Source organism: Danio rerio, chromosome 9 (assembly GCF_052040795.2).
Source record: "Danio rerio strain M-AB ecotype USA chromosome 9, GRCz13ab, whole genome shotgun sequence".
NCBI lineage: Eukaryota > Metazoa > Chordata > Actinopteri > Cypriniformes > Danionidae > Danio > Danio rerio.
The window spans coordinates 12,400,663-12,415,190 of NC_141029.1; the positions used below are offsets into that span (position 1 = coordinate 12,400,663).

The 14,528-nt window shown below is 35.1% G+C and overlaps 1 long non-coding RNA gene across 2 annotated transcripts in view; it reads right to left on the reverse strand.

Moving 5' to 3' along the window:
- LOC141376077 (uncharacterized) overlaps positions 1-4,840 on the reverse strand; it is a 37,848-nt gene extending 33,008 nt beyond the window's left edge. For both annotated transcript variants that reach the window (XR_015499230.1, XR_015499229.1), the window contains exons 1-2: positions 4,755-4,840; positions 4,248-4,413 (exon numbers count right to left, since the gene is read on the reverse strand). This is a non-coding gene — a long non-coding RNA (uncharacterized LOC141376077). The remainder of the gene's footprint in view (positions 1-4,247; positions 4,414-4,754) is intronic.
- Between the last annotated feature and the right edge of the window lie 9,688 nt (positions 4,841-14,528).

Sequence of the window (14,528 nt, forward strand, 5' to 3'; positions counted from 1 at the left end):
AGTTCGACTATGTAGATAAAACCTTTTCTGTTTTTTAAATAAAAAGTCTTAAAATATAAACCGCTTATTAAAAAAAAAAAAAAAAAAACATCCCATAATGTAAATAGGTTGTCATTTAATAAGAGTATGTCAACTCAATTTTGACAAAAATGTCAGACAGAACTTTAATAATTCTAAGGTGATGTATAGTTATTTTCGAAGATACTAGTATTCAGCTTGAAGTGCAAAAAAAGGCTTAACTGGGTTAATTGGTTTAAGGTAGTAAGTTAAGAAAGGAGTAAGGAAGGTAGGTTAATTTGGCACGTCAGATAACATAGATAACATAGGGGCTAATAATATTGAACTATATACATGCAAAGTTTAAATTGCTGCAGTTAAAAAATATTATAGGAGATATAATTATTAATAAAATAAAATGTATAAAATGTTGTGAAAAAGTCCCTGATCTGTTTAAAATCACATGCAAAATATATTAAATATATAATAAACATAGTACAAAATAAACAAAGTTATAAACAGTTGAAGCAAAAAAAAAAATTAGCCTATCTAAATTATTATTAGCCCGCCTGTTAATTTTTCCCCAATTTCTGTTTAACAAAGAGACAATTTTTTCAACACATCTCTAAACATAATAGTTTTTAGAACTCTTTTCTAGTAACTGATTTATTTTATCTTTGCCATGATGACAGTAAATAATATTTCACTATATATTTTTCAAGACACTTCTATACAGCTTAAAGTGACATTTAAAGGCTTAACTAGGTTAATTAGGTTAACTAGGCAGGTTAGGGTAATTAGACAAGTTATTGTATAACGATTATTTGTTCTGTAGATTAACGGAAAAATAGCTTAAATGGGCTAATAATTTTGACCTTAAAATGGGTTTTTAAAAATTAAAAACAGGTTTTATTCTAGCCAAAATAAAACAACTAAGACTTTCTCTAGAAGAAAAAAATATTATTAGACATACTGTGCAAATTTCCTTGCTCTGTTAAACATCATTTGGGAAATATTTAAAAAAGGAAAAACAATTCAAAGGGGGGCTAATAATTCTGACTTCAACTGTATACAAATATATTAAAAATGGTAAAAATACCAACATGAATAAATGACATCCACAAAGATCATACTACTTATTTATTCTGTCATGTACCGGACTGTAATCATGTACACAGCATTGTGTTTCTCATTTAATAAAGTAAATCAGCTGTCAATCTCAGTGGATCTCAGCGGGATCTCAATGCCTATCCCTAATGTACACTAATGTAGCCGAGCCACTTTTTCAAAAGATCACCCAACATAAACATAACATTTAAAAAAATATCTTACCTAACACATTCCTCCAAAACTTTTCTTCCCTTTCACTGGACTCGCTTTCACACCCGTCTGTACACAGTGGTGATTTATGAGACCCAGAACTAAAGATTGCAACATATACACTTTTTGTTACATTTACATTTCAAGATGTACAAAAGCAACACTTCTGCATTTCTGTCCAACCTGTTGCAGTACTACAAGTAAGAACCACAGCTCTTTTCTCAGCCTTCTTATCTTGTCCAAGCCTAACGAGCAAAATAAGAACTTGCTTTGACACAGCCCATTTTAAGCACAGTATCTAGTTTATTTGTTTTCTTTAAGCGTTCGAGTGGCTCCCCATTTGCCTGAATTCCCTCGCTATTCTCACACCTGCCAACCAATCAGCCATTAATCATCAGCATTATACGCTCAGTGCATCTGCAGTGCAGCATCAGCCTCGTCCTACTCAGCCTCATCAGAATCTGTCTGTGGGAGTTCAGTGAGGAAAGCTAATGGAGATTCTGGTTCCTCTGCCCGACTATAAAGCTCTTTATGTAAGCTCTCTCCTGTCGTCAAAGCTACGATCCTCTTCCTGCTATTCCAGTCTGTTGCATACCTCATTTCAAACCACAAATGAAGAATCCCAATCGCACCTTCTCCATTCTTCACTAACTGCTAGAAATTTTCCAGTCCAGTGATTTCTTTGGGACTGCTAATCCGCTGGGAAGGAGAAGACTTTACCTCGGTCTTTGCCAAAATGATGTCACATTCTTCTTCCTGCGCTGGATCAGAGCTTCACATTAAAGTGGTGGAACAGATTTACTTTTATTACTTTGTTCTACAGTATTACAATCATGCACCATACAACAGGGGTGTTCAATCCTAATCCTGGACAGCCAAATATCCTTATCTCACATGGAAACGTAACTATTTCACATATTGTCGGAAAAGTGGCTAATTTGTACATATTCATACAATTTCATTCACATGAAAACATACAGTTTTAAATAAGTTGCATGATGCCAATACACCAACCCTAACCTTATTCCTCATTGGGGGATGATCAAATTCTCCTATATTGTAGGAATGAGGTTGTACAAATGAACACAAATTAGCCACTAATTCAAAAAGTTACAAGTTGCTGTGAGACGTGTTACTGTAACGGCATTACTTTTGACGGTAACTACATTGTAAAAAAAAAAATCCATAATTTTACGTAAAAAAACTGCCATTAAATTACATAAATTTACAGTGAAATAACTGATTTTAATTACATAACATTAAACGTAAAAATAATGGCTGTTAAATTACATAAATTTACCATAGAATAACGGATGTTAAATTACATAAATTTACTGTAAAATAATGGCTAATTTAAATAAATTTACAGTAAAATAACGGACATTAAATTACAGAAATTTACCATATAATAACAACCGTTAATTTACAAAAATTTTCAATGACATAACAGCCGTTAAATTACGGTAATATACCCTAAAACAATGGATGCTAAATTACAGAAATTTCCTTAAATTAAAATTTCTGGTAAATTTCTGTAATTTAACAGCCGTTATTTTACCTTTTTTCGTTACATATTTTTTTTTACAGCGTACTGTGACATTACTTCTTAAATATATTAACCTTGTTACCATCACAATGATGCGTTTGTTAATTAAATTAATTAATTTTGACTGCAGTCTAGCCTACATCTTCCTGTTTACAACGGCGACACACTGGAATTGGTGGATGTCAACAAACCATTGTAAAGAAGACACGTCGTGTATGAGCTGCCAGATTGGACTAAAGTAAAGCAAAGCAGAGAGAACGGCAAGATTCTAAAGTGTGCATCAGATGGACGATGTTCTAATGTACTTTTCTAATGACGGAGTAGTATGTTTAAATTCGAATGCAGTACTACTGAGAAGTAGGCAGTTTTGGCCTGGTGTGCGCTCTAGAGAGACTAAATGTGCATGAGAGACCAAGAAACTGTTAACGTTACTACTATTACTACCATGTTTGTTTTTGAAATAAATGAGCACAAATTTGACATCCAGTTGTTAACAAAATTGATTAGTTTAGTAGACAGTGACAAATTTCTGTTATATTTCAGAACACGTTATTTTAAATGTATAGTGTTGTAATGCTTAAAAAAAAATTCAGATCTTTTTTTTTTTTTTGTATTAAACATTTTTGTAGCAGTTGAATATTGAATATACAAAACTTTGAATATACACAGCTTACTTTCTATAAGTTGCTCACATACCATGTTTAATTTGTGGTTAATTTGAAAATTGCTCATAGATTTCATTTTGAGCAGCTGTTATGTTTTTGTTTTGTTTAAAATGCACACAATTTATGGTTGTCTATAAATTTGAGTTTTTTGGTTCCGAGTTTCACCAAACTGATTCTGAATGATAATTCAGATTACTTTACTTTATTCATTCATAAGGTACTGTGTTAGTTGTATAACATCACTATTGTATACTGAAGCTGTGAAGAAATATGTTCAAGGGTTAAATACAAACTTTTATGACGCTGAAGCAACTTTAGTTTTTGCTTTTTGGTCTCTGAATATATTATTCAGCTGTTTTTTTAACCTTGTGATATTTTCATTTTTATAGAGTAGCGTTTCATTAGTATTGAAAATTTATTTTTTATTTAAGTTTGTCTTTTAATTGTGAGAATGCAAATTATTTAAAACTGTGAAGCTGATCAACATCACCATGCAGCACTTATGTGACGTTATAAGGGCAATAATGGGAGCATTAAAATGGTCTTTGGGAAAGTAACTAAAAATTACTTTAACAGTAATGCAATTCTTTTTGGTGTAGTAAGTAATCAATAAAGTAATTGAGTTACCTTTTAAATAAAGTAACTTACTAGTTACTATTTTTCAGTAACTAGCACAACACTGGAGATAATGTTGAAATATCCTGCTGATTTTAGCTTACCTTGAAGTTTTTAGTAAGTCTGAAGACCTTAGGCTTGTTTGAGATGAACCACACTATGGTTCCACCAGCTGGTTGCAGGAGTGAGAGAAGGCAATAGACTGTAGCTTAATCAGATACTTCAAGCTTTCTGTAGAGTCCTGGACTAGGTCAAAATTTTCTTTGGTGTCTGAAAAAAAGGAGAGCATCTTATTTTTTTATCTGTTTCTCCAGGTTGCAATATCTGCATATAATTCTGCTGTCATTTTAGCTCATAAAATACATTTTTAAATTGATAGTTTTACCCAAACACAGACCTATCAATAGTAAATTAAAAAAAAAAAAATGTGCGTGTAGATATTTAACAATGTAAATATCTCTACAAAATTAGGAAATAGATTGTATAAAGACAAATAGAAATCAGGCCATAGATAAAATAAATTTATAAAGGTATCTCAAATTAGTGATTTATTTATTTTTATTTTTAGTCCTCATATCTTTTCAAAACTTAAAATTGTCATGGGTGCTCACCACAAACACACACATAACAGGTACTATCAAAATTTTTCATATTTATTAAAAAACTATAGGAACAACAAGAAAGCTGATAAGACCAGGGGGCTGTTCCAGAAAGCAGGTTATGTGACATACCCGGGTAAGTTTGAGAGTATGTAGGTGGATAACCTCAACTTTGGTTCCAAAATCGGAGGTAACTTCTGGGTATGTTAAGTAGCCATAGCAACTTACTCTCTGAAGATAACCTGCTCCGGAGCAGGTTATGTTCAGAGAGTAAGTTGCTATGTTTTAGAGTTTGTCTGTTTTAGAGAGTTTACTGAGCATTGCATGCTCTTTTGATGGGAATATTTATGGATATGGACACACAAATACAAGTTTTTTCGTTGTGAGAGGGTTATAAGTGCATAGTTTTTTTCATAACCAAATTCATAATGTCAATGTATTTAACAAACCTTTTTGAAATCAAATGTGACAAGCCCCGGGTCTGCGCTTACCATAAAAAACATTCAGTGCAGCTCTTTGTATTCGCGTCAGGGCATTTTAGGCAACTGTACAATGTGGCAGTAGGACCACCTGTACAGTATGCCTGGCACTGAACTGTTTTTTACACTTTCGTACAGTTCCTTGGTCATAAATCACTGCGTATCATTACACAGAAGATTCAGAGCACGGCAATAGAGTAGTGGACAGTGCGTCGATAAAGAACAACGGAGCGCACAACAGAGTGAGTTCGAATCTCACATAAAGATTGTGTGTTTTTTCTCTCCTTCTGCACCCTCACATTTCTGTATAATATTATAAGTGGCAGCTTTGTCTTTTGTAGGAAAATATATCTATAATTTAAGATGTAGGACGTCGTTCTTATATATATACACATTCACGCACACACACCTACATTTTTTAATATAATTTTTTTTCAGGGTTTCTAAATGCTATTGTGTGCATTAATTGCAGCCGATTTTAAAGCTCCATCAGTCACTAAAGGACACTGATAATATAAAATTTGTCCAAAGTATAAGTGTGCAGGTACAACTTAATTTTCTATCCTTAATCTTTTGATGTTTCAACTATTAAACTCATTACTGCTTCCACTTACCAGCTCATCACACACCCCACCTCATCACTATGTTGAGGCTAAATGGCTGATTTTCAGGAAATAATGATACAAGTGTGTAATACAAATATAGTAAAAAAAAAAAAACTATAAAGCAAATGTTGCTTAACACAATGTTTATTTTTATTATATTTGTATTATACAATAGAATCATAGGCACTACATTGTTACTTGCTGGAGGACAAAAGATACCCTTTTCTGCCTTATACGATGACACGTACCTGCAGCCTGACCCAGAGGAAATCTCAGTGACCCAAGCAGACAAAACAGATGGAAGAGTGCTAAAAAAATATATATAATTAGTCAAAAAACTATGTTTACTCAAATAGTTTGGTCTGTTCATTTCTTCATTTCCTGAAATAAAATGAATGATTTTGTACACTGCTTTACACACGCACCTTTAAACGTGTAACATATTTTTCATATACATTTCTCACCTTAAGTTGATGCTCATGTGACTTTATATTTGAAGATGGACCTTATACAGCTACTTTAGAATTTAAATATGTAGATAAAAGATTTTGTGATCCAAGAGTAATATTCAAATATGGAAAAGTGCAGAAAATTCTTACACTGCTTGTTAGTTGAGGCAGAAGGAACTTCGTCTGCATGCAAAATAAAAAGAACCTAAAGCTATCTGACAACAATCACTTACAACAGTGACAGAGTGTGTGGTTTAAGTCAAAAACTCAACCACTGAAAAGCCTTTATTATAGGACACAGCAGTTAGACAGGCCTCTTTCTATTAGCTGCATGTCAGAAAGCATATTCTAGAGTGTTAAATAAAGAGCTCCAGTAATTAAATATTACCTTTTATAATAATGTTTCTGTGTTTAATGACTTTGGACAGAGTTCTAGCTCCAGAAAGATTACAATTTCTATAAGCCTTATTAGTCAATACACATATTGTGGCCTTACGAAATTAATGGAAGGAAAATTAAATGCATGAATGGTTACACAACATACTCAAAAAGGATGTTAAAGAGTAGTTTAATTTATCATTACAATAAAATGGAGGGTGGCATGTGTAATTTAATCAATTAATAAATTTTCTTATTATTTATTTTTTATTTTCTTATCTATTTCTTATTCTATATTTCTTTCCTTCGTTGAAGCAGATGTGTAATCTCTGTGTTTAAAACCTCCAGCTTCGCCTCTGTAAAGTGCGTTGCCCTTTTTTTCTTACCGTGACTTTCTATGGTGACTCGTGAATTCGGCGATCTACTGAAAATGCCTTCAGGTGTGTGCCGTGCACGCGCATTAACCCGCGGTTATCTTCAGGAGGTTAATTTAACTAACTCTTGTCACCTGTTTTGGAACCAACATACTCGCGGTAAGCAGGTTTTGGGTAAATCAACCGAGAGTTTCGGTTTTAGCGGATGGTATGTTAACCCAGCTTTCTGGAATACCCCCCAGACAAAGACCAAACAAAACTAGGGAAGTATAAATAGACAGGACATGATTTACTTAATTACAAACAGGGGTGTAAACACAGGTTGAACTGATGAACAATAATAAAAGGCGGGAAAACTGAACAAAGGAATCACATGACATAACAAAAGCACATGGAACAACATGACATGGGGAAACACAGAACCTGACAAAAAATATAGTTCACTTTTTAATGATACAACGTTACATTTGATTTAGTTTTTTTTTTAATATTGTTAGTGTATATATAAAATTATTCAAATATTAGAAAATGGGTTAAAGGTGCTGTATGCTTTGACTCTTCTAAAGCATAAAAATACCTTAATGTCAGATATTTAGGAAACATATGAGTAAACATTGTCATTTATCTGAAAAACAATGCTGAAGTCAGTTATTCTGCTTTGAAAATATGCATTATATAGTGGAACATGTGTCTTTGTTTTGGTCTTTTAACCATCCCAATGCCAGTTTAGCCAGTTGTATTTCAGCACCCTGGGTTGCCCTGGTGGAAAACCAAGGTTCTAAAAGTGTGTCCGTGACCAAAATGTGACGTCAGGTGCACAGCAGCAGACTCCGAAATGAGTCGCAGAGTCAGAGTTCCACATGAAGTGGTTATTAATTAGCAAAAAATATATATTTTATGAATGCAAACATTAGGTAAGCAAGTTGCATTACAACCCCATTTCCTAACAACACACTACGTGACTAGATTTGCAGTGATAAGCAATTTGGCTGTTTGCACCAGACAAAACATGACAGAAATTTAAATACAGCCAAGTAGAAGCACAGAATAGTGCACTTACTGCACTTTAACGAAATGGTAAGGTTTATAATCTAATTAATGCATAATAAACCTCTTACATGTACATGCTGAATCACTGATATCTGTTGCCGTTGGACTCACTGTTCTAAAGTTCAATTTTAAATGATTTATTTTATTTTCAAGATCTGAGGTTAACTATCTGCACTGCTTTCAGTAGTATGGCAATAAATGGCATGTAAAATGGCAATTAAACTCACATTATTAGCATTTTACAGTAAATACACTAATAAGGTGTGCCTGGGGTGATCACTGCCATAGTTTTCTAGAAATAGAAGCCGTATATATAGTATGAATTTCTGGTTCTACTACTTTTAATATGGAAAATATATATTTTATCAAGTCTCGCTGCTTTTATTTAGAACACAGTTTAAATCAGCCTTTAGGCTCAACAGGCAGGTACACTGCTGTTGGTGTTGTCTATCTGGCACTATGCATTTGTTTTAAACCAGGTGTACAATACCCAATTTAACCACTGGGTGACAAACTTACATACTGCACTTTTAAGTAAAACATTTTCTTCCAAACTTTTATAAATATACAAAAAAAAAATATATTTAAATAATCTAATATATATATATATATATATATATATATATATATATATATATATATATATATATATATATATATATATACACATTTCATGTTTAGTAACTGCAGTGGCTGGCCTAGGTGCCTTGCTTTCATTTAGAAAATTTGTTGATGCAACCTACAAAATTCTACACCACTTTTTTCAAAGTAACTCTCTAAAACCACCCAAACTTATTTTCTCCTTCTCCATAGAGAAACATTACGGAATGAGGTGGACAAACATCTACTGAAAGCTGATTTCAATATTCAGGTTGATGCTCCCAGTTGCCCTTCAACATTAAATGTCTATCATCCTCTCTTCAACACACCTGCCACTTCATGGTGGGAAAACAATTTGATTTTATGTTTACAAGAAGCTGTCCCATACCTACAATCCCTGTTACATTGGTCCATATGTTTGACGACTTCATCTTCAAGACAGACAATAGGGGATTTGTGGGGACCCTTTTATGAATAAATTTAATATTAAATAAAAAGCAGAATAATCAAAGGCTAGAATAAGTCCACAGGGAATGATGGTCTCCTCACTGTCAGTAGTGACTGCTGGATTGTGCAGGAAAAGCAGCAGGTCCAGAGGTACAAAGCAGTCATTGCTTTGTGTTGACCTTGATATGGACCTTATTGGCATCAGATGTAGACTTAAACCAGACAAAACAACACAGATTTTATGAGAAATGCATCATTCATCACAACTCCCACAGCACCTCTCCTTTTTTATTCATACCAAGTATTACTAAAGCTAAACTTTCAGACGCTCCCAGTGCTATTTCTCCTGTGGAGTTGCAGTTTTCATATGCGGCCCCTATTGATTCCTCTTCAACTTCTCTGCAGATTTTGTGCACAAATAGCCTTAAAGGGATACTGAACCCAGAAATAAAATGATACCTCATAATAGTACCCATTGATTTCCATATTTAGTAATGGAAGTCAGTTGATGCCAGCTTTCAAAATATCTTCTTTTGTGTTCAAAAGAAAATTCACCCCCTCTGTAGCATTTGGCACCTTCTGCACTGCAGCAACACTTTTTTCTTTCGCCATGAGAATTTGCTCAAGCAATTGTGGCCATTATCTTGGTAATTATAAAGCTGCGTTCACACCAGATGCGGAACGTGCATCAAGTGCAAGTGATTTACATGTTAAGTCAATGCAAACGCGTGAATAGATATCCTGTGGCGCGATACGCATGGATGGGGCGGCGCGTATGACACAAATTGTGCGTTTGACGTGCTTAACGCGCGTTTTGTGCGAATCGTTCGAGTTCAAAAATCTGAACTTCAGCGGACATATGTGCCGCGTTAACCAATCAGGAGCTTGCTCTTATGGGGGCGTGATTGTGACGTATCGCCTGTTGTTGGTGTCCCGAGGGAAATCCTCCAGCCAACACCGACAAAAAGTTCATCAAACTGGGCTCAGCTCAGAAGAACCACTGAAAGCCTCCATCATCCAGGTTAAGTTTTTGAGTTTATGAGCTCACAGAGCTGAATGCACCTCTGAAAGGATCTAGTGGACTCAGACACGGCCCTAAAAGTATCTACGCGGTTTTTCAGCCTTCATAAAGCACATAAACACAATTATTTTCTTAATAAAATCCATGTTAGCCATTTAGCAATGAAGCTGGAGTCACCAGGCAGACAGAAGCCCTGCCAATCACGTGAATCAGCGCCTGTTCTGAAATGAATTTGACGCGCAAATAAAGTGGATCTGACGCGCAAATGAAGCAAGTAAACTCAAATGTTCACGCGGCTATTTTCGTGCGAATATCGCGATTTTCCGTGTCTGGTGTGAACACAGCATTAGACGTGCCATATCCTAATGTCTTGCTTGGCTCTGTTCCTGGTTCATTGATGATTCCATGATATTGCCAGTAGCTGTTTTACCTGATTTTCAAAAATAGTATATCTCTTTGTTATTATTAAGGACCCTACCATACACTCTGTGCAATAAGGCACAAGATGTGTTAGGCACAATTTGTTGCAATTTTCAGACCAGCGCAAGTTGCGCAATCCTAATTTTCATGCTTTGCAGCTCATTGTTTAAAACTGCAAATCAATTTGTGCCACTTTGTGGACTCTTGGGTGTGCTGGTCTAAAAATGAGGTGTGTTAAAGCACATTGTTGGTGCGTTGCTATTCTGAGAAACTGAAATAGACTATGTCATTAACCAACAGAAAACTGGGCTCTGTTTTAAGGATCTATGTGCAAAGACTAAAGCTCATGGCGCAAAAGCATTAAGGGCATGTCAGAATCCACTTTTTCTATTTTAAGGACTTTTTAGGATTTTAAGATTTGTCCACCTGTCGAGGTGGACTTTTTCTATTTAAATAGAAAATGTGCCATGGTGCGATGCAACTGACTCTTAAAGGGAATGGGAGATGAGACTCTAATTGGTTTAATGCACGTTATGCTCAAAACACACTCATAACTCATTAAGAGAATAAGCATGTTAGACCATGTGCCGGCGCAGAGCGTATTTTTCCATCCTTAAAATAGCAAAAGTTGATTTGGACACGCCAATCATGTTTTTGCGCCATGCACTTTAGACTTTGTGCCTGGACTGATAAAATAGAGCCCTTGTTGTTACCATTTGTTAACCCTCCCCATACAGTTTTATATAGTACTTGGACCTGGAAGCCACTTCGCATGACGTCACACTCAACAAGCGGATACACATGCACAATTACCTCAGAAAAAACAAAACAATGAATTACAGGACTGTATTTGTACTGGTATACTGGGTGACATTAGCAGCATTTCCATGCCAGGCCAGTGCGAGCCAGGGCTTAAAACGGGCTGGGCCGTGGAGGTTGAGCAGTAAGGCCAAAATCATGTCGTGTTTCCACCAGGCCAATAACTCACAGCGCATCATGCAAACCCCGCCCCTAAATTTGCTCCACGAATAAACCGTCACACAGCCCATACATGTGAGTGGGAATCAATCGCAATATCATGAAAGGATGAAAATTAAGACAACCAAGTTGTTATGGTACACGACAGTATTTGGCATGGTACATCAAGTGGTCTCGCCACTAACAAAGGAATGACCCAGACCACCATCCATAATATAATACCACAGAAATGTATCCTTTAATAACTCTGTAAAAAACGTTATTTATAACATCCTTTGTTTTGGTTAGACGTCGCCAAACATTCAGCCTAAATGCCCTGGAGAGACATTTTTTTTCCCTAGGCTATATGACACTATATTTCACAGTTTTTTAGGAAAATAAATAAAGGATGTTGCATGTTATTCAGCGATCTTAAGAAAAGGAAACCGTATATGATTCAGGACATAAGAGCAAGTAATAAATCATAGACCTATATAGGTGAGCTCGCATACAGCAGCTTTCCAAAATCCCCAAAGCATAACTACGATTTAAAATATTAAATATCCTTCTGATAAAGCTCTACATTTAAAGTTACATTTTTTACAGTTTCCCACATCATAAAAAAACATAAACAGTAGTTTGAGGTCATAGAACACTTTTTTTTTTTTTTTTTACGTGCACCAATCCGTTTATAAAGCCGTGCAGAACTGGATGACAGAAAGGAATTAAAGGGTAGCCTAGTTTCTAATGATTTTGCTCATCCAAAAAATGCTCTGCACGATTTGATTAATATCATCGTAGTCAAATACTTTAAAAATAATATTTAAAAACTCCTTTGTTGTTTATTGTTTTTAGAAATTATCTAAAATCTATTTCTATATCTAAAATCTATCTATCATATATGTGAAATGAAAGTTTAAATTGCCTTAAAACGGTTTAATTTATTTCTATTGTACATACCTAAATTGCTATAGCTTTTGTTTGTTTTATATCGCTTTATTTATTTTATTTGTTTTTATTATATCTGATATTTGTAATTTTTTTAATTATTTCTGTAGCCTATAGCTTTTTTATCTTGATAACACTACAAAAGTGAACACATATTTACAAAGTTTTATGTATATATCAATAAGTATTATTTCTGTTGTATTCATACTTTATATTATCTCCCAAGTAAAGAAAAAAAAAACAGCCGCTCACGACATCAACATACTGTCAAGCGAGAGCTCTTTCGACCGGTCTCTCACACACACATACATGTATGTAAACGCGCACGTTTCATGCACAAACACATTTTTTAAGCTTGACAAAAACCCTCGACAACTAAAAGTTACTGGCAGCTGGGTCTTTAATGTGGTTTAATGATTATTATGCGTTATTGAAACATCAAGGTGGACGCAGCAAAGAAATATCACTTATTAAAATTAAAACTACTTTATTGTTTTCTACAACATCCTTACATTTAAAAGGGAAACATAAGAGCGATCTTAAGCAAAAGACCCCTATAAGGTATTTATGGAATAAACTGACCAGTAGCTATGTTTTTTCTTTCCCTAATTTATTTATTTTTCGGCACATATACTCATGTGTGATGGAAAAATTATTGTAATGACAGCGACACACCATCTTGCAAACTCCGCCTCTGCTTTCACTCCACCCCAAAGCCCTGAGCTAGCTCGCTTTGGCTCAAAATATTCAGCGGGCCGAAGAGGCCAATCGCTGGCCTGGAGAAAGCCCTGCTCTAGCCCAATTAGGTACTGAAAGTGACTATGGAAATGTGACTGGCCCTGGCTCAAACTAGCTCACTCGTTTTAGGTGTGATAGTGGAAACTATTCATTGGCTATTAGTTCTATTGCGCTGGCATTCAAATGGCCGATGTTAGACATTTTTGCTGTGGATCTTTGTATTTTAACTACAAAGTTTTTACAAACTTTTTCAGAAACACAAATAAAAAACGTCTTTGTTTTTAATAGGATGTTGCTGTGTAAACATACCCTTAGCTGGCAGTAACTGCTAGCAATAAACTCAAGATAGTTGCCTGAGATGTGGCATGGCAGGTAGCACTCTTGTACTTTCCCAGATAGCATTTCTGGCCTATAATTTTGCCAAAGGTCTGTCCCTTCTCTACCTTCAATCTTTCATTCAATCTGTTCACCTCAGTATGGTCATTGTTAACAGCCTCTATATCCTTTCCTCCACCTTCTATACACATTTAGGAACATCAATGTTTAATAAAACAAGATCGAAAAATGGCAGACTAGTCTATTGGCAGCAACACTTTCTCCCCATTCTGGACACATGCTCTCTAGTATAATGAATGATGCAGCCTTGAAAAAAATGTGTGTATGCTGAAAAATTTAACAAAAGTTACATGGCCCTTTCAGAAATAAAAGAACGAAACATATACTTTTTTATGACTTTGAGAAAGATGTTAACACAAAGAGTTTGCCCTTTCATCATGTATCGACAACTCTCCTTGATATTTTCCCCATCACGCACAACAGGTATTGATGATCTCCTCAATGTCACAATAAAAATCCATTTCTCTGTGTGCGTTGGTTGAAATTGGAAGTGCCTTGTTGTTGTCTCCCCACGAGTGCTGTTGATGCTGTGTTTCTGTTGTTGAAGCTGGCAGGGGTTCTGTCACTATGAAAAGGCTTCACACCGCCTCTCAGTCTGACCTGCACACAGCACCAGTCCGCTCACAGTCTCGGCCATTGATCTTCTCTGCAGCCTGGCTCGCCATGACCAGAACTTAGAAACAAAAGACTTTCCCTTTTCTGATAGACGGCCCTTATCCACAAAATGACTATGACCTCAAAAGACACGCAAGTCTGACATTAAGCCCAGAGGCTGTAAGAGAGATCTTATTTTAGTAAATAAATATTATGCATTCAGCTCTGAGGTTTATTGTATATGATGTGAATGGGAAATACTTTCTTGTGAGTTCACAAGAGCTAATAAATTAAGAGGGTGGCAAAATTCCAGGAATTTTCAAAAGCTAG